This window comes from Pteropus vampyrus, unplaced genomic scaffold (genome assembly GCF_000151845.1).
Source record: "Pteropus vampyrus isolate Shadow unplaced genomic scaffold, Pvam_2.0 Scaffold7, whole genome shotgun sequence".
Classification (NCBI taxonomy): Eukaryota; Metazoa; Chordata; class Mammalia; order Chiroptera; family Pteropodidae; genus Pteropus; species Pteropus vampyrus.
Genome location: NW_011888788.1, coordinates 12384562 through 12403103, shown reverse-complemented (window position 1 = coordinate 12403103; position 18542 = coordinate 12384562). Strand labels below are relative to the sequence as shown.

The window sequence follows — 18542 nt, the reverse complement described above, 5'->3', positions numbered from 1 at the left end:
GACATGATGGGCTAGGTCTCTGATCTTAATTATTGTCTAGCCGTTGCCATTTACCAAACACACACACACTCACACACACACACATGCATGTACACTCAAACCCACATGTTCATGTGATAAAAACAGAACAAGAAAAAAAGATACAGCACAGCCCACAAACACATGCAAGCTGCTCTGCCTTGCTTCCTTGCCAAGAGAAGATGCAATGACATGTGTAACTCCTTTACCACAGCCCAATTTTAGAAACAGAGTATAATGTTCTTATTTTTTTATGAAGCTCTGGATATTACAATTTCATGAGGACTAGAATTGTTGTAACTGGAACCTGAGTTTTCCAAGGTGGGTTCATACACCATTTAACAGAACATACCTCTATAAATCTTGGTGTCCCCAACTATAAAATGGAGGAAGAAGAATAATAGGCATCACAAATGTTGATGAGGTGATTTCCCTCCCAGATGGAAAGGAAATGTGTTGAGTTAATGACAGAAAGTATTTAGTTTTTGAAGAACGGAAGGAGATATAGGGGGACAAGTTATTCATTTTGTGCTGCCGGATCCCAAAGCAAAATGCCAGGCAGCAGTTTAGCTTTTAAAACACATACATATTACACTAAAGAAATGCCATTGGGAAAGCTTTGTGCAGAAACCACGAAATCTTATATTTCTATGCAAATAAATTAAAGCTTCTCCATGGATGTGTAACAATATTATATTTGATGCTTTTATTCCTATTTGTCAGTATTATTGAGCCCAGTATCTACTGACTGCTCCCACCCTACTTCCTCCTATTACCCAATTCTATAAAGCATAGAACCTATTTGCCAGATTATATGCTGTCATAGCTATGAAGTATCCACAAGAAAAAGGAAGGAAAAAATTATACATCAGGTGCCTGCTTTGACTGCTATATGTCTAGCATTTTTCCTTCATGTTAGCTTTTTAACCTTCATAAGAACCCTGAGAAATAGCTAGGATCTATCTCCATTTTTCACATGAGGAAACCAAGGCTTCAAAATGTTGCATAACATGCTTGTAGCTGACTGACCTTCACGTGCACCCATTTACCAACAGGCCAATGGCTTCTTACAACAAGCACCTGTCACCTTTTTCCAGGTTTTCTCTGATTGCAGAAGCAAGTCTAGCCCACACAGAGCAGAACAGAAAGGCTACATAATAACACCCTTAGGAATAGTCCTCAGTCATCCCATAGATAGATGTCAGCTTCTTCTCCCCTTGTGTGGGATAACATGGGGCATGCTGTACATAGCCCCCAGAGTTCTACAGTAGTAAATTGTTCATTAATATATCCTGTAGAGGTTTAATTTCCTTCCCTGGCTCACTCTCCCACTCCCATATTAGTTCTGAGAATCTAAGAAGCCAAGAATTACCTCCCAAGTAAACTTTTTCTCAGAGTCTGCTTCAAAAAGAATCCAATATCAGATAATATTCAAGTTTATAAAATCACCAAATGCTAGAATCAAGATTTAATCTATTTGATTCTATAGTTTCTACATCAAAGAGTAGAGAATTTTTCAAATAGTCTCTTGTCTCCACTCCAGGCCATTGTGATGAACATTGAACAGGCCACAGAGAAAAAAAAGATCAGAGCAAGAAGTCACTGTCTTCACTAATGACCCTTGTGCTCTCAAGGGCCTTGAACTGATCCTTCCAAAGGAAGCAGCCCACAGAAAATCTGCCTCAGAAAGATTTATTGGCCCTTGAGCATGTGGAGAAGTGGGTATGATAGACAGATACTCTTCCTGAGAATCTGAGAAGAGTTTGGAGGGAAGGTTTATGGAAACTTAAAACGTGACTCATCTTTGATATCTCACCAGGGCTGCATTTATAAACAGCTAGAAGAGTTAGGGAGAAGAACTTCTACTCTGCTATTACCACTTTAATCATAGTTATAGGATAGCCAGCAATGCCATCAATAATGGCATCTCATTTGCCCACTCTGGTCATGAGCCATGAACACAATTACCTATGCTTGCAGACTCCTCGCAAGTATAAAGTTCCTTTATATATTAATCGTAACCAGCCATTTCAGGAAGAAATCATTACTCAAACTATTGAAGACTGATTACCTTCATGGTAGTTTTCATTGTTGACACCTTGCCCAATTTAATCTGGCTTGTCCACTCACATTCAGATGAGAATGTGCCAAGTTGAGAATGTCATCATCGTGACATTCTATGTAACACATCAAAAAATGGGAGTCAAAAGTCTGGCCACCAGAGAAGGGAGGATTGCCTGGGACATCTTGGGACTATAGTGGGCACTAAATAAATACACATAAAGGAAATTGAGTCGTGGTTTTCCTTCAAGTCTGATAAGGTGCTTGAGCTCAGGTCAAGTGATCTAGTTTTTTTATTTTATTTTATTTTTTTTAAAGAGAGATGAAGAGAAGAGCTGATAGAAATAGCCAGAAGAATTCCAGTTTGCAGAAAAATAAGGTAACCCAGATGTCTCCTGCTTTGCTGTCCTTGAGTTTCTAGGTTTATAGTTACCCTTTTTCTTCATATGAAAAAATGGCTTGCATAATTTCAAAAGGCTTCTTTGGGCTAGAGATGGGACAATCTGAGCACTAATGATATGATAATTGCAAATGATTGAAACTTTACAAATATGTTTAAATACATGAGTTCATAATCATTTAAAAATCAATTGGAAACCATTGGAGGATAGAAGTGAACCAACACATTGTTTTGAAAACTGATAAATAAAGGGAATGTGTCGATAAAGAGGTATTAAAAAGTCCTGTACCCCATGCCATGAACTAGCAGAGGTTCAGGTCCTGGCTGGTTACCTCTGAGGGTGTTGGGGAGGCACTGTTTCTACTGAAGCGGTCCTCTCTGTCATACGCTTTTCCTTCTCCACAGTTGCTTACTACTCCCAGACCCTGGCTCCCACATCTGCCATCTTCCTTCCACATGTCTTCAGCCCATGCTGAATATAGCCTGCTTCTTTTCCCCAACACAACACTGTACAAGCCAGTTCCATTTGAGAGACTTTAATTGAATTTAGGGAAAATAGTGGCAAAAGGAAGACCAGAAAACAAACTAATTAAAACCGAATAACAGACATCTCTGTTTCCAAGTTCTTTGATTACACTCACTTCTTGGGGGACTTCTTCCTTCTTTTTGCAGATTCTTGCTGCTGCCATCCATATAGCTCAGGTCTCCCCTTCTTTTACCTCCTTTCAAATGTCCCTGAAAACCCCCTTTCCAGCCATCAGAAGCCTCTACCAGCCTCTTCAAACTTTCTAAAGCTTTTTTATTTTTTAAGGTAAACAAGTTAACCCTTCCTTGATTAAAAATCTCTCTATCCATATTATGTCCTGAAGAACTTGACTTATATAATAGAACATGCCCATTTAAATTGCTTTCTCTGAAGCAAAAGAAATGTTTCTTACTAATTGAAATTCTGGCATCTTGTTGGTTCATCTGACTCAAACTGCAGTTGGATTTTTTTTAATCTTCTCATTATAATGAAAAGTCTCTAAAAATTTTAAAGGTTTAATTTCAAGTGCTTGTTGATGCTATTAATCAAAGATGCATTAAGTATACATTTAAAACAAACTCTATTAATCAGCTTGCCAATTATTTTTTTATTTGAGTGGTTATTTCCCCCACAGGCACCAGCCATCAGTTACTTTTCATCCCAAAACAGATCTTTTGAGCCTTGTTCATTGCACTATTATTCTATGATCTTCAAAAACAGACTGTTGCTTTGTTTGGGAAAAAATCTAATTATAGTAGTTAAATAAACTGGAATTAATTAAGTTGTGGATACTTGACATTTATAGTTAATTAGCCATATCTACTATAAAAAGAAAATTGGGCCTTTTATCTCTGTGTTTTATCAACCGTGCTGAAAATCAATAGCATTTCTAGAAAAGGGGAAAGGGTGTTCCAAAGTTTGAAGCCTGTTTGACCCAGAGGAAAACACAGGACAGTGTTAAATTATGGCTAGAAATTTCTCAGTCAGCCGGAAAGAGTCCTCTGGAAAAAAGTCATGGGCTTCTAAATGTCCAGAGAGAGACTTTGGAGGTAGCCTAATGTGGGAATTTTTGTACAGAAAACTTGCTAAACCAAAGAAAGGCGGGCTTTCCTCAGAGCTTAACTGCCAAGTCCTCATTCCTCAATAGCCCCTCACTTTTCATTTTATTCCTCTGTGTCCAGCATGGACAACATCAGCCACAGCCAGAGACAAGTTTCCAAGAGCCTGCATGAGGTCTGCTGCAGGTACACAAGGTCCATGATTCTCCAGACTTTCTATTCCACTCCCTGTGAGTGGAGAGGATAATCTATAAGGGAGTGCATTCATAGTTTCATCGTGTATGTATTAGTTCACAAAAGTGGAAAAAACATGAAAAGATGAGGGACTTCTGTTTTATTTTTGTGACTCTATAAATAAACTTTAAACTGCCTTCCAGGAAGGCTGGGTGCACTTCATATTTCCATCAGCAAGGTATGAGATTATGCTTCTCCCTAAAGTTATATTGATGTTATAGCTCTTTTTTACAGTTTTCCAATATGAAGGGTATAATGTTTCTCTGTTAGGTTAATTTGCATTTCCCAGATAACTAGTGAATTTGCATCTTTTCATATGTCTATTGACCATTTGGCAGCATCCATTAGAGTTTACATTATATATTCTTGATGTACTGGTTCCATTCCTGGAAATACATCCCAAAGTAATAACACACACCATGTAAATACTTATATTTATAGAAGCATTATCCACAGCTAAAAAAATGAATATAATGTCAATGTTTATTAATAGAAAAATGGCTGGCTAAATTATGATACATCTACATGATGAAATATCATACAGGCATGGAAAAAAGTACAAATTAGAGCTATACCAGATGCCATGTAAGGATTTCCTTGTAGTGCTATTGAATGAGTAAAGTAAGAAGCAGAAAGTAAGTACAACATAATTTCATTTTTGGAATGCAGTACCATCCTTAGACCAGGGCAAGATCCATTGTCCTGGGCCTTGTGATTTAAAAGGCTTTAGTCTGGCCTCTTTCCAGGTGTACCCTCTCCACAGAGTGGGTATATGCAAGGCTCAGGGGACATGCCTACCTAGAAACCCTATCCCTCCATTCAGACTTTGAGACCCTGTAATTTCTTGCCCAAACAGCACTAAACCCAGTTTCAAGGTCTGTATGGAGAAGTTCCCTTGGTCTTTCCTCTCAAAAGTGACTGTTATGTTATGGATAGAGCTTGGACTTGTAGGTTGGAGTTTCCATGGATGTGGGCACAAGGTCCCTTTCTATGTGGGATTGGGTCAGGGGAAGAAGAAAAAGGGGTAGACCAAAGGCTGAGGGCCTCCATTTGTATTGTCACTACAGTCCTACGAATATGAAGAATAAGCCACCTGCAGATATGGTGCATTAGACCAATAACCAGGACACCCTGAGCCAGTGTGGCTGGGAAGATATTTAATGTTACTTCCCAGGAGGTGTCAAGTTCTGCTCAAAGGTATGGTTCTTTTCTGTTAAGTCTTCAGGTAGAAGAAATTGTTCCCAGCAGAGTGTCTTTAGAACATTGCACACTGAAAACATGCAACTCCAGAGAGGATTTGTTGTCCATCCAAAGATGAAGCAGACACAGAGCTGTGTCAGCATCTATACAGTTAGTTTTTCCTAGAGCCACAGGCATAACCCCAACACAGATGATAAGCAGCACAGAGCAGATGTTTCAGAGCAGACCAGATCTGTGAGGCTGAGAAATGCACAAGAGAGTTCAGCTCAGCCCCAGAGCATGACCCTTATCCCCTGATTAAAGACTGGAGATGCTTATCAGAATCTGTAAGATCTTTCTATTTAGTAACATGCATGTTTTCTCAACATAAGGCACAGATTTCTCATACCAGACAATAATTCATGTGTCAGTGAACCATTGCATGTGTGTTTCTACATGGATACCTGGATACAGTGATTCCTGTACAAAGATAAGAGTCAAAATTTGGGCGAAGAGTGAGAAAATCCAGATAAAGAATACCCCTTCCAGATTCAATTTTAATAAGATCTTTTTTCTCTCTGGATTTTTATGTTTTACATAAAAACTTGTTAAAGTTCCATGGAAAAAGATGTCCCTCAATATCTTGTGTCTTGCCCAAATGCTCCAGACATTTGTTTGTGCTTACAGATGTTGAAAGTATTTAAAATTATCATGTAACCATAAAGTGTTTTAGTTGGAATGAGCCTTTTAGTTGCATGATTTTTCAAAGTTTTAAAAAATCCCTACCCAAAGCAAAAATAAAACAGGTAAAATTTGGGTGATCTATTTACATTAGAGCTAGGGATTTCTATCTCCACTTACTGGCTCCTCCTGCCCCACCCCTCGTAGAAACTTCTGGATTGAAAATGAACATTGTTACTAAATCCTTGTACTCCTTTGAGCCAAGTTTAAGTACTATCGAATTCCTTCTTCTTATTTTAAATAATTTGAGTCCTTAGAGGTTAATGCTTGGAAAAAGGAAAGATTTATTATTGTTCAAAGTATACAAAATATTAGGATATAAAATAATGATAGCAAGAATGGCCAGTACTTTATGAGCACTATAGGGTAAGTACTGTGCTAAGCATCTTACCTCTGTTACCTCATATAACCCTCTTAACAACCCTGTGAGATAGATGCTAATATTATCCCCATTTTCAGATGAGGAAACTAAGGCTTCAAGATCCAACAAGTGGAGAAGCCTGAGTTCAGATCTATGAACTGCAATGCCAGAATCTTAACCTCTACTGTCTACAGCAGGGTTTCTCAACTGTGACACCACTAACATTTGGAATCAGATGATTCTCTGTTTCACAGAGCTTTCCTGTGCATTGTGGGATGTTTAGCAGTATCCCTGGCCTCTCTCTACCCACTAGATGCCAATAACATCCCTTCAGTCATAGTGATCAAAAATGTCTCCAGACTTTACCAAATGTCCCCTGGAAAGCAAAATTGCCCTCAGTTGAGAAACACTAGTCAACAGATAGACTAAGTATTCATAAAATTCTATCTTCACATGGCTGCCCAAATGGATCTATAATACATACCAGCTAAATAGCTGATAGTGACTATGGTGTGGAGCCCTCTATCAGCTATTTAGTCCAGGTGTCTCACCCACAATAATTTATTTTGGCAAAATTATATCCAATATCGGACAGTTCCAGATTTGGGGAGCCTGGTGATAATTCAGTTTGGGGGTTCATTTTAGAAGAAGGGATAGAAAACTTTAATGAACACAAAAATTAGGTACAGAGTCTTGGAAATAATCATGTAAGTGAGGGGCCTCCAAGCTTCAGTTTTATTTGCTTTACAATAGATCTGCCTCTGTTCATGCAGGAAAAGTCTTAGAATTCTGCCTCTTTTGTTCACACATAGAAAGACTATGTTTAGTGTAACCATTTAGCATTCTTCCTCACTCAGGCAGCATAACTGTTTTTTCTTTTATGATGGTCTTGTTATATCAGATGATGAAAGCTTCCTTGTTGCATCTTGTCCAAAAATATGCTATCTAAATTATGGAAGGAATTTTTCTTGCTTAGTAGCAATTTAATACAGCTGGTGGAAAGTAAAATGAAGTAAATTCTTGAAAAGGTGAGTTTTGTTTCCTGATGAAAATCATACTGCAGGTTTAAAGGAGCCAACTTTCTGACTATCAAGAATTATGTTTCACTGCCATGCTCATAAAGTGTCTTGCAGAAGTTTTGTAATCAATAACCTTTCCTTCACTTTATTAAGTACAGAAATCGAGTGGGTGGAAATATCAACTTGATAAACCTCAGCTATAATTTAATTTGCCTTCTTTAAAATTTCTCACTCAGCAGGAAAGAGTAAAAAATGTGGTAAAAACATTAGGAGAAAGAGTGGATTATGGTAATGAGGAAAGGCAGTCTGTCCCATAATGTCCAACTCACGCCATTAATATGTTTCATACTTTATTATTTTTATTTATTTATTTTTTAAATTAAGTTTATTGGGGTAACATTGGTCAATACAATTATATAATTTTCAGGTGTACATTATCATTTGACATCTATTTATTCTACTGTGTGTTTACCAGTCAAAGTCCAGTTTCCTTCAGCTACCATATATTTGATCCCCTTTACCCACTTCACCCTCTCCCAGCCCCCTATATTTGACCTCTTTTACCCCATCTACCTGCCTCCTCCTCTCCCACCCCACTAGTAACCACTAGTCTATAGTCCTCTGGTAACCATTAGTCTGTAGTCCGTGTCCAAGAGACTCTGTTTGTTTGTTCTGCTCATTTGTTGCTTTTAGGTTTATATCCCACATATAAGTGATATCATGTGATTTTCAACATTTTCTGTCTGGTTTATTTTGCTTAGCATGATTATCTCGAAGTCCATCCATGTTGTCGCAAATGGCAGTATTTCTTCTCTTCTTATGGCTGAGTAATATTCCATTGTATATATGTACCACAGCTTCCTTAGCCAATCATTTATGGTAGGATACTTCGGTTGCTTCCATGTCCTGGCCACTGTGAATAATACTGCTATGAACATTGGTGTGCAAATATCTTTTTGGATATGAGTTTTCAAGTCTTTGGGGTAAATACTCAGTAGAGGGATTGCCGGATCATATGGTAGGTTAATTCTCAGTTTTTTGAGGAATCTCCATACTGTTTTCCATAGTGGCTGTACCAACTTGCAGTCCCGTCAGTAGTGTATGAGGGTTCCTTTTTCTCCGCATCCTCTCCAACATTTGTTATTACTTGTCCTGTTGATTAGAGCTATTCTAACAGGTGTGACATGGTATTTCATTGTGGTTTTGATTTGCATTTCCCTAATAGCTAGCGATGTTGAGCATCTTTTCATATATTTGTTGGCCATTTGTCCTCTAGGGAGAAGTGTCTGTTCAAGTCCTCTACTCATTTTTTGATTGAATCATTTGTTTTGTTGTTGTTGTTGTTGTTATTGAGTTGTATGAGTTCTTTGTATATTTTGGATATTAGGCCTTTATCGGAGGTGTTGTTTGCAAATATATTTTCCCATTTGGATGGTTCTCTCTTTACCATGTTGATGATTTCTTTTGCTGAGCAAAAGCTTTTTAGTTTGATGTAGTCACAGTCATTTATTTTAGCTTTTACTTCCTTGCTTTTGAGGTCAAATTCATAAAATTTTCTTTAAGTCCAAGGTCCTTGAGCTTACTTCCTGTGTTTTCTTCTATGCATTTTATTATTTCAGGTCTTATTGTTTCAGGTCCTTAATCCATTTTGAGTTAATTTTGGTGTGTGGTGGTAGACAACAGTCTAGTTTCATTCTTTTGCAGGCAGCTTTCCAGTTTTCCCAGCACCATTAATTGAAGAGGCTTTCCTTTCTCCGCTGTATGTTTTTGGCTTCTTTGTCAATAATTAATTGCCTATATAAATATGGATTTACTTCCGGACTCTTGATTCTGTTCCACTGGTCAGTGTGTCTGTTTTGCTGCCAATACCATGCTGTTTTGATTACTGTCGCTTTGTAGGATAATTTGAAGTCAGGCAGAGTGATGTCTCCAGCCTCACTTTTTTTCTCAGGATGTTTTTTTGCAATTTGGGGTCTTTTGTGCTTCCATACAAATATGGTGATTTTTTGTTCTATTTCTTTAAAAAATGCTAATGAGATTTTGATGGGGATTGCATTAAATCTGTATAATGCTTTGGGTAACATGATCATTTTAACTATGTTGATTCTTCCAATCCAAGAACACGAAATATTTTTTCCATTTCTTTGTATCTTCTTTGATTTCTTTTAATAGGGTCTTGTAGTTTTCATTATATAGGTCTTTCACATATTTTGTTAAATTTATTCTTAGATATTTTATTCTTTTTGTTGCAATTGCAAAAGGAGTTATTTTTTTCCACTTCTTTTTCTGACACTTCATTATTAGAGTATAGGAAAGCTATGGATATTTGAACACTGATTTTATATCCATAGACTTTACTGTATTTGCTTATTGTTTCTAGGAGTGTTCTTGTGGAGTCTTTAGGGTTTCCTATATAGAGAATCATGTCATCTGTAAATAGTGACAGTTTGACTTCTTCATTTCCTATTTGGATGCCCTTTATATCTTTCTCTTGCCTGATTGCACTCGCTAGGACCTCCAATGTTATATTGAATAACAGTGGCCATATTAGACAGCTTTGCCTTGTTTCTGATCTTAGAGGGAAGGTTTTTAGTTTTTCACCATTCAGTATAATGTTAGCTGAGGGTTCGTCATGTATGGCCTTTATTATGTTAAGATACTTTCCTTCTGTATCAATTTTGTGAAGTATTTTGATCATAAATGGATGCTGTATCTTGTCGAAGGCTTTTTCTGCATCTATTGATGTGATCACGATTCTTATTTTTTATTTTGTTTATATGGTGTATTACATTAATTGATTTGCGTATGTTGAACCATCCCTGTGCCTCTGGGATAAAGCCCACTTGATCGTGGTGTATAATCTTTTTAATATGTTACTATATTTTGTTTGCTAGTATCTTATTTAGGATTTTTGCATCTTTGTTCATGAGAGATATTGGTCTGTAGTTTTCTCTTTTTGGGTTATCTTTACCAGGTATTGGTATTAGAGTAATATTGGCCTCATAAAATATGTTGGTGAGTATTTCTTCAATTTTTTGAAAGAGTTTGAGGAGAATAGGTATTAAATCTTCTTTGAAAGTTTGGTAGAATTCACTGGTGAAGCCATCTGGTCCTGAACTTTTACTTTTTGGTAGGTTTTTGATGACTGTTTCAATTTCCATACTGCTGATTGGTCTATTTGGATTTTCCAGTTCTTCGTGATTCAGTCTAAGAAGGTTGCATTTTTCTAAGTACTGGTCCATTTCTTCTAGGTTATTACATTTGGTATTATATATTTTTCATAGTATTCTTTTAGGATCCTTTGTATTTCTGCGATCTCAGTTGTAATTTCCCCTCTTTCATCCCTGATTTTGTTTATTTGTGTCCTTTCTCTTTTTTCTTTAGTGAGTCTAGCCAGGGGTTTGTCGATTTTATTAACCTTCTCAAAGAACCAGCTCTTTGTTGCATTTAATTTTTCTATCATTTTTTTTGTTTACAATTTCATTTATTTCTGAAATTTTGATGATTTTTTTCCTTCTTCTGACTTTAGACTTCATTTGTTCTTCTTTTTCAAGTTTTTTAAGATGAAGCATTAAGTTGTTTATTTGGGCTCATTCTTATTTTTGGAGATAGGCCTGTAATGATATAAACTTTCCTCTTATGACCACTTTTGTCGTGTCCCAAAAGTTTTGATATGTTGTACTATCATTTTCATTGATTTCTATGTATCTCTTTATCTCTGTTTTTATTTCTTCTCTGACCCAGTTATTCTTCAGTAACATGTTGTTTAATCTCCATGTATTTGTGGTTCTTCCTGATTTCTTTTTGCAGTTGATCTCCAGTTTCAAAGCATTATGATCAGAGAATATGGTTGGTATAATTTCTACTCTCTTATATTTGTTGAGGCTATCTCTGTGTCCCAGTAGGTGGTCAATCCTTGAGAATGTTCCATGTGCACTAGAGAAGAATGTATAAGCAGCTGTTTTGGGATGGAAGGCTCTGTAAATGTCAATTATGTCCAGTTGGTCTAATGTGTCATTTAAGGATGTTATTTCCTTATTGATTTTTTGTTTGGATGATCTGTCTATATCTGACAGTGGGATATTTAGGTCCCCTACTATGATATTGTTTTGGTCTGTTTCTCCCTTTAGTTCTGTTAGTAATTGCTTTACATATTTTGAGGCCCCCTGATTGGGAGCATAGATATTAATAAGTATTATGTCTTCTTGGTGCATGATTCCCTTTATCATTATGAAGTGTCCCTCAGTATCTTTCTTTACCTTTTTTATTTTGAAGTCTATTTCATCCGATATTAGTGCCGCTACTCTCCGCTTTTCTCTGAATGCCATTTTCTTGAAATATCGTTGTCCACCCTTTCAGTCTATATTTGTCTTTGGAGCTGAGATGTGTCTCCTGGAGGCAGCATATGGTTGGGTTTTGTTTTTTGATCCATTCTGCAACTCTGCCATTTTATTGGTGAGTTCAGTCCATTTACATTTAGGGTGATTATTGAAATCTGAGGTCTTCTTATACCTATTTTATCTTTTGCTTTCTGGTAGCTCAGTGTTTCCATTGCTTCTTTGTCCTTGTGCTTGTTTTCTTTATTTTGGTTGTCTTTTGTGGGTTTTCCCTCTGGTCCTTCTTGTTTTATGTTATATACTTCGGTTCTGAATCTTTGGCATGTGCTTACCATTATGAATATGTGAAGGATAGTTATATATATACACTGTCGTCCATTTTCTTCTGTGCATGCCTTATCTCCATTCCCCTTTGTGAATTTGGATCTTTGAATACCCCCGTTTTCAGTCATTGTTATCTCATTTTGTTCCTATGTATGCTGAACGTTCATCACTATCTTGTTATAACAATTCTCTTCTTATTATTTAAGCTTATAATGCCCTGTTCTTAGTAAGGGTTGCACTCCTCTGCTTCTATTTGCCTAATAGTCTCTTTACTCCTAATTATGTTTTGTTTGTTTGTTTGTTTGTTTTTGTTTTCATCATTTTGTTTTAAGTAAGCTAACCTCCTTCAATATTTCCCGTAGTGCAAACCTCATAGTGGAGAATTCCCTCAATTTTTGTATGTCTGGAAAAGTCTTAATTTCTCCTTCATATCTAAAGGAGAGCTTAGCTAGATACATTATTCTAGGCTGGTAGTTCCTTTAACTTAATAGCTTAACTATAGATTCCATTCCTTTCTGGCTTATAAGGTTTGGGCTGAGAAGTCCAAGGATAATCTAATGGGTTTACCTTTATAAGTTACCGGTTTTTTTTCCTCCCTGGCTGCCTTGAGAATTCTGTCTTTGTCGCTGATTTTTGATAATTTTAATACAATGTGTCTTGGTAAAGGCCTTTTTGGGTTGAGATAATTGGGTGTTCTGTTGACTTCTTGAATTCCAAGTTCTAGCTCATTCCCTGTCTTTGGAAAATTCTCATCAACAATTTGTCTGAAAATGCTTTCTAATCCCTGTTCCTTTTCTTTGCCTTCGATAATGTCCATTTTCTTATGTTTCCTTTCCTGATGGTATCAGCTAGTCCTTGAATTTCTCTTTCATTATTTTTCATTCTTCGGTTTCTCTCTTCTTCCTTCTGATTTATTTCTAGATTACTGTCTTCAATATCACTGATCCTTTCCTCCATTTGGTCAACTCTATTTCCCAAGCTTGCTATTTTATTTTTCAACTCTTGCAGTGTGTTTGTTCTTCATGTCCAGAAGTTCTATTTGGTTCTTTTTGAGGGTTTCAATCTCCTTGCTCTGCTCATCTAGTTGTTTTTTCAATTCCTGAAATTGTTGATTTGAATTGTTTTGGATTTCATTGAGTCTTTTCAGAGGTACTATCTTGAATTCTCTGTCATTTAAGTCGCATATTTCTATGTCTGTAAGCTTATTTTCTGGAGATTTTTCTCTTTCTTTCTGAGATGTCTTGTCATCTTGGTTGTTCATGGTGTTTAATGGACTATTTCTCCACCTGGGCATTAATGGAAATGTATTCTGATTTTTTTCCAGAAAGAAGATTTATTTTATAAAGGTCTCTCTTTAGCCTATTGCAAAGAAGGCACTTTCCTTTTGGTTTCCAGTAGGTGGTGTCTAAGCCTCTTGGATCCCTACTTTATAAAAGCTTTAAAAATGCGTTTTTATTTTCTGGTAGATATTTAATCACACTTGCCACTCTCAGTTTCAGTCCCTGTCAGTGTTAGCAGCCATGTTTTTCCCGAATCTTGATTCATACTTTAATTTGTGATCTGAAGAGAGGTAGCAGATTGTTCTAGAAGCCCCTCCCTACCCAGCAGGTTCTGCTACTTCCTAATTAAGAAAAAAAGCCATACGCTTTTCCCCTCCTCTGCTTCACGTCATGCTCCATCTTCTTTCCATTTCTGCTTTGGGAAAAAACTGAAAGCATCATGCTGCAAGATCACAGCAATCAAGTAATTCATCTCCCTCTCCCCTTTTCCCTCTGTATCCTCTGAGAACAACTCGTAGTAGAAGCTAAATACTTGCCGATTTCTAAAAGTTTACAGAAAACTCTCTTAAGAGATCCCTTGGTACTACTCCACAACTTTAGACAGTGGAACTCTTTGCCAACCCCTTTGCCAACCAGGGCATCTGCCCGCCGGCTGCTGGGAGTATTGTTGGATAATGCCATGCACAGGTGCTCCCTTCTCCAGAAAACTGCCCTTGGTCAAAGGTACATTTATTTTCCCAGACTGACATAACAAACTACCACAGACTAGGTAGCTTAAACAACAGAAATTTATCTCCTTAAATTCTGGAGGCTAGAAGTCTGAGATCAAGGTGTTGACAACATTGGTTTTATTTTGAGACCTCTCTCCTTGGCTTGTAAAAAATCATCTTCTGGAGTCTTCCATAGTCTTCTCTCTGTGTGTGTCTGTGTCCAAATTCCCTCTCTTTATAATGACACCATCTTCTGGAGTCTTCCATAGTCTTCTCTCTGTGTGTGTCTGTGTCCAAATTCCCTCTCTTTATAATGACACCTAATGACCTCTTTTTAACTTAGTTATCTCTTTAAATACCCTCTCTGCAAATACAGTCACTTTCTGAGGTACTGAAAATTAAGACTTCAACATAAAAATTTAGGGGAGACATAATTTAGCCAATAACAAAAGGGCATCATGGCTGCGCAAACCTCAGCTTCCCACAGTGAATGGCTGACACAGGGTTCAAAAGGCCAGCATTCTTGCCTCAAGGTCAGACCAAATCTGTAGTGAATCTGTGCTCCAGCACTTCCCTTGGGATGAGGCTAAATCTTATCTGTACCTGAAACCACATCTTTGCTTAGTTTTTATTTCCTATCCTCTCCTGCTCTCCTCGCTTCCTTTCTCCTGAGAGCTCTTCCCCAACAAATCACTTTCACAAGAATAGGCATCTTAGGATATGCTTCTAGAGAACTTTAGAAGCTTATTCTTTTAGCACAGAATCTTAGAATCCAGGAGACCCACTTTCTAGCGATGGTTCAGCTTACTGTTTAACCTTGGAGAATCTGAGCATTATTTTCCTCACCTGTAAAATTACAATGACCTCTAATCAGATGACCTCTAAAGTTCTTGCCAGCTCCTACAGCCATTTGTCTCCCACTAGCTAGGATAGTGCCCCCATATTTCTGTTGTAACTAATATATACACTGTAAACTTATCTCTTTAGAATGGGAATTCTTAGCTGACACCAAGAATCTTTTTCTTATATTTTCTTCTATTCTAAGTGGTTAAGCAAGAGAGATGATAAGCATCTACATAAAAGCTGCCACCAAGGTTGTCACCATAGAGTCTCCCAGAACTTTCCCGTCTTGAGCAGACTTTGACTAGGAGAATTTTATATACTCAAATCAGTAACCAGAAAAAGGAATCCTTTAAAAACTATTAAAGTGCCAAGTAAGAATAGCAAAGAAACATTTTTCAATTAACCCATTAAACCAGTCACTTTCCCCAATCTGGCAGTTGAACAAATCATCTAGACAACTAGGAAAAGTTTTGTATTTCATCAAAACTAAAAAGTTAGTAATAGCGCACCATCATTTTATGTATCACTCAAGGAAAAAACCCCACCAATTCCCATTCAGACATGATGCATTCTATCAGTTAGAATTGTTTATTTTAAAGTAATTTTTTTAGCCCTATTGAAGTTTTTTTATCCCTGTAATGAATTAGATTCATTTAAGCACATTTTTTTTTTATCATCTATCATTCTCATGCAATAAAAAAGGAAAGTATACAGGAAAAATACAGATAAGATTGTTTAAAGTATTCTTAAGACTTCTTCACATTTGGAGTTTAATTCCGAATCACTTAGGTCTCCATTTTACCAGAGATGGTATCGATATTATCTTTTGTGCCAAGGGCATTGGCATTAAAGCACTTCCTGAAAATGTGTGCACCATTATTGTCTACAGGATTTTCTTCCTAGATACTGACACCATATTATAAGGTTTTAAAGTTTTTTGTATGTTTGTTTTTGTTTTTTTACTTTTCATTATAAAGATTTTTGAGGCAGAGGCCTGCTAGGAGCCAAGATGGCTTACAGATGTTCCCCAGGCCGCAGTTGGCAACTTATCATTATCTGAGTAAGTGTTTTTCAAGGGGCTGTGGCTAGTGTCCTCTCCATTGCCAAGGCCTGGCATCAAAATGTTAGAGGCTATACCTACAGTGAAGATTTTGAAGATGATGATCTCTATGGCTAGTCTGTAGAGGATGATTATTGTATTTCACCATCAACAGCTACTCAATTTATTTACTCACAACATGACAAACAGGTTGTTGAGTCTGTAGAAGACTATGATTAGGAAGATCTGAAAGAATTCTCCAATTCTCTTTTGAACCATCAGCTAAGTGGAACTGGTCAAGTCATCTTTATTCATGCTTTGATCACACAAGAGATGTACTTGGAGATGCTGTGCCAGATGACGTATTGACCGAAGAAATTCTGAAGAACAAGTTTGATGTGCAGAAGTCTTTGTCATTGGTCCTGGAACAAGATAAAATGCAGAATTTGAAGGTCAAGAGTGAGGGAGCAATTACTACAGAAAAGATAGTAAAAATTAAGTAGTCTTATTATCTTACTCTGAAGTTTCAGCTGATAATGTTCAAGGGTCTTGTCCACAGTCTGCAAAGCGTTAGGACTGCAGTAACAAACCATTTGATTTTTCCAGTCTAGTAGTAAAACATGGATTTATCATAATTTCTCATTTGTACCAAGTCACTATTTACTCCATTAAAAAAAAAAAAAAAAACTTGACAGACCACAGGTAAAAAGAAACTAAAATCATGTAAGTTAATGAAAGAGCTATCACTAGCTGACCTAGATTGATGATATGCCAGGAGATCATTATAAAAGTCAGCCATCAATGAGATTATCATCTACAGATAGTTTAGAAAGTCCACTTTTAAAGAGTCTAGATACTGATTCGTAAAGATCTTGTTTCTGAATGTTTCCAAAGATGATTCTGCATTCAAAGAATACCAGATTTAAAAATCATTAATGATAAAGAACACAACACCTAATAACTCTTTATTTATTCAAAATAATTAATTTACTTGATTTATAAAACATTACAATACAATACAGTTTAGGAAATTTAAATAATTCTTTGCTCCTGAGTAGCTCATTGGAAAACATGGCCCTTGATGATTTAAATGCTTATAAAATGACTGAACTTTGTGGTGTTTCTTCAGTTGAACAAAGCTCAAAGAATTACATTTCAAAAAATAAGAATTTGCAGTTTTGCCAGTATGAAAGTTCATTCCTAACTGAACTGTTTCAGGACCACAGAGAAAACAATCCAAGCCAATGTTTTACTTTACCTGATCTTTGTAACCAGTCACCTGCCAGTTTCACAGATCTAAGTTTGGGATCCTTTCCCCTGTCACAACTAGCAAATCAATATCAATCTTTGACTGGTATCAAAATTAACAGGATCTCTATGATATTTGGCATTTCATAAAGCTTCTTCTACAAGAGACCTTGAGGATTTGTCACTTTCAGATTTGATTGCAGGAATGATTGATACAGACAATTCTCAGATTAAGAAAGATTCCTTTAAGCTCAGTTTATCTGGAATAGATTCAAATATTGATCCTAGTGTCCTTATAAAAACCCCAGATTTTGTTCTAAAACCTGTAGTAGACCAATCAGTTGCTCCAACATCAGAAATTAAAATTCTAAGTTCAAAGCTAGGAAAAATTTCATTTCTGCCAACGATAATAAGAAAAACAACAAAGGCTCTCTGAGTAGGAAACCACCTTTTTCTCTGTCTTGGACCAAGGCCATTGCTGCTAAAACTTCAATTTTTGCTTCAATACTGCGTCTTTGTTACCTAGTGAAAAGCTACAAGTGATGCACCCTTGGCCTCTACAAGAACTTCATTTGTAGTAGACAACTTCAAGACGTAAAAAATAAAGAAATAAGTCCTCTAATAGCAATAGCACTATTTAACTTCAAATCAGCATCTCTTGATGATCATAAAAGCTAATCAAAACAAAGTTTTTATTAGAGAATACTAACAAAAGGAAAATTTGATACTGTTGTAAAGCTTTTTATTTTAAATTTATTTAAAGTTTTTATAGGATTACTTTATATAGTGGGATTTAAGTTGTGATTTTTATATTAAAGTTGTCAGTTGATAACTTTAGTTAGTATGCATTTTTTTGCACTGAAATTTTTTTTATTCTCTCTCTTTTTTAGTGATAACTGGTTTTATTTAAGTTGATCATCTATAATGAGTGTATGTTTACAAAGTACATATGGAAACTTGGTAGTATGAAATTAAACCTCAGATATAGGATTTTTGTTTGAAGAATTCAACTTTTTAATAATGATATGTTTTCTTTTATAAAACCTTTCTGTGCTTTATTCTTAAATGAAATGCCACCACTTAGGATTATTATAGTTTAGTGATGAAGATTTTTCTTATATGGGTATACCATAGCTGGGACATACTTATATTTTAAAATATTAG

General features: G+C 36.3%; 1 pseudogene; it reads left to right on the top strand.

The window, feature by feature from the left end:
• The first annotated feature begins 4187 nt into the window (after positions 1-4187).
• On the top strand, positions 4188-18087 carry LOC105299487 (annotated as a pseudogene).
• The last annotated feature ends 455 nt before the right edge of the window (positions 18088-18542 follow it).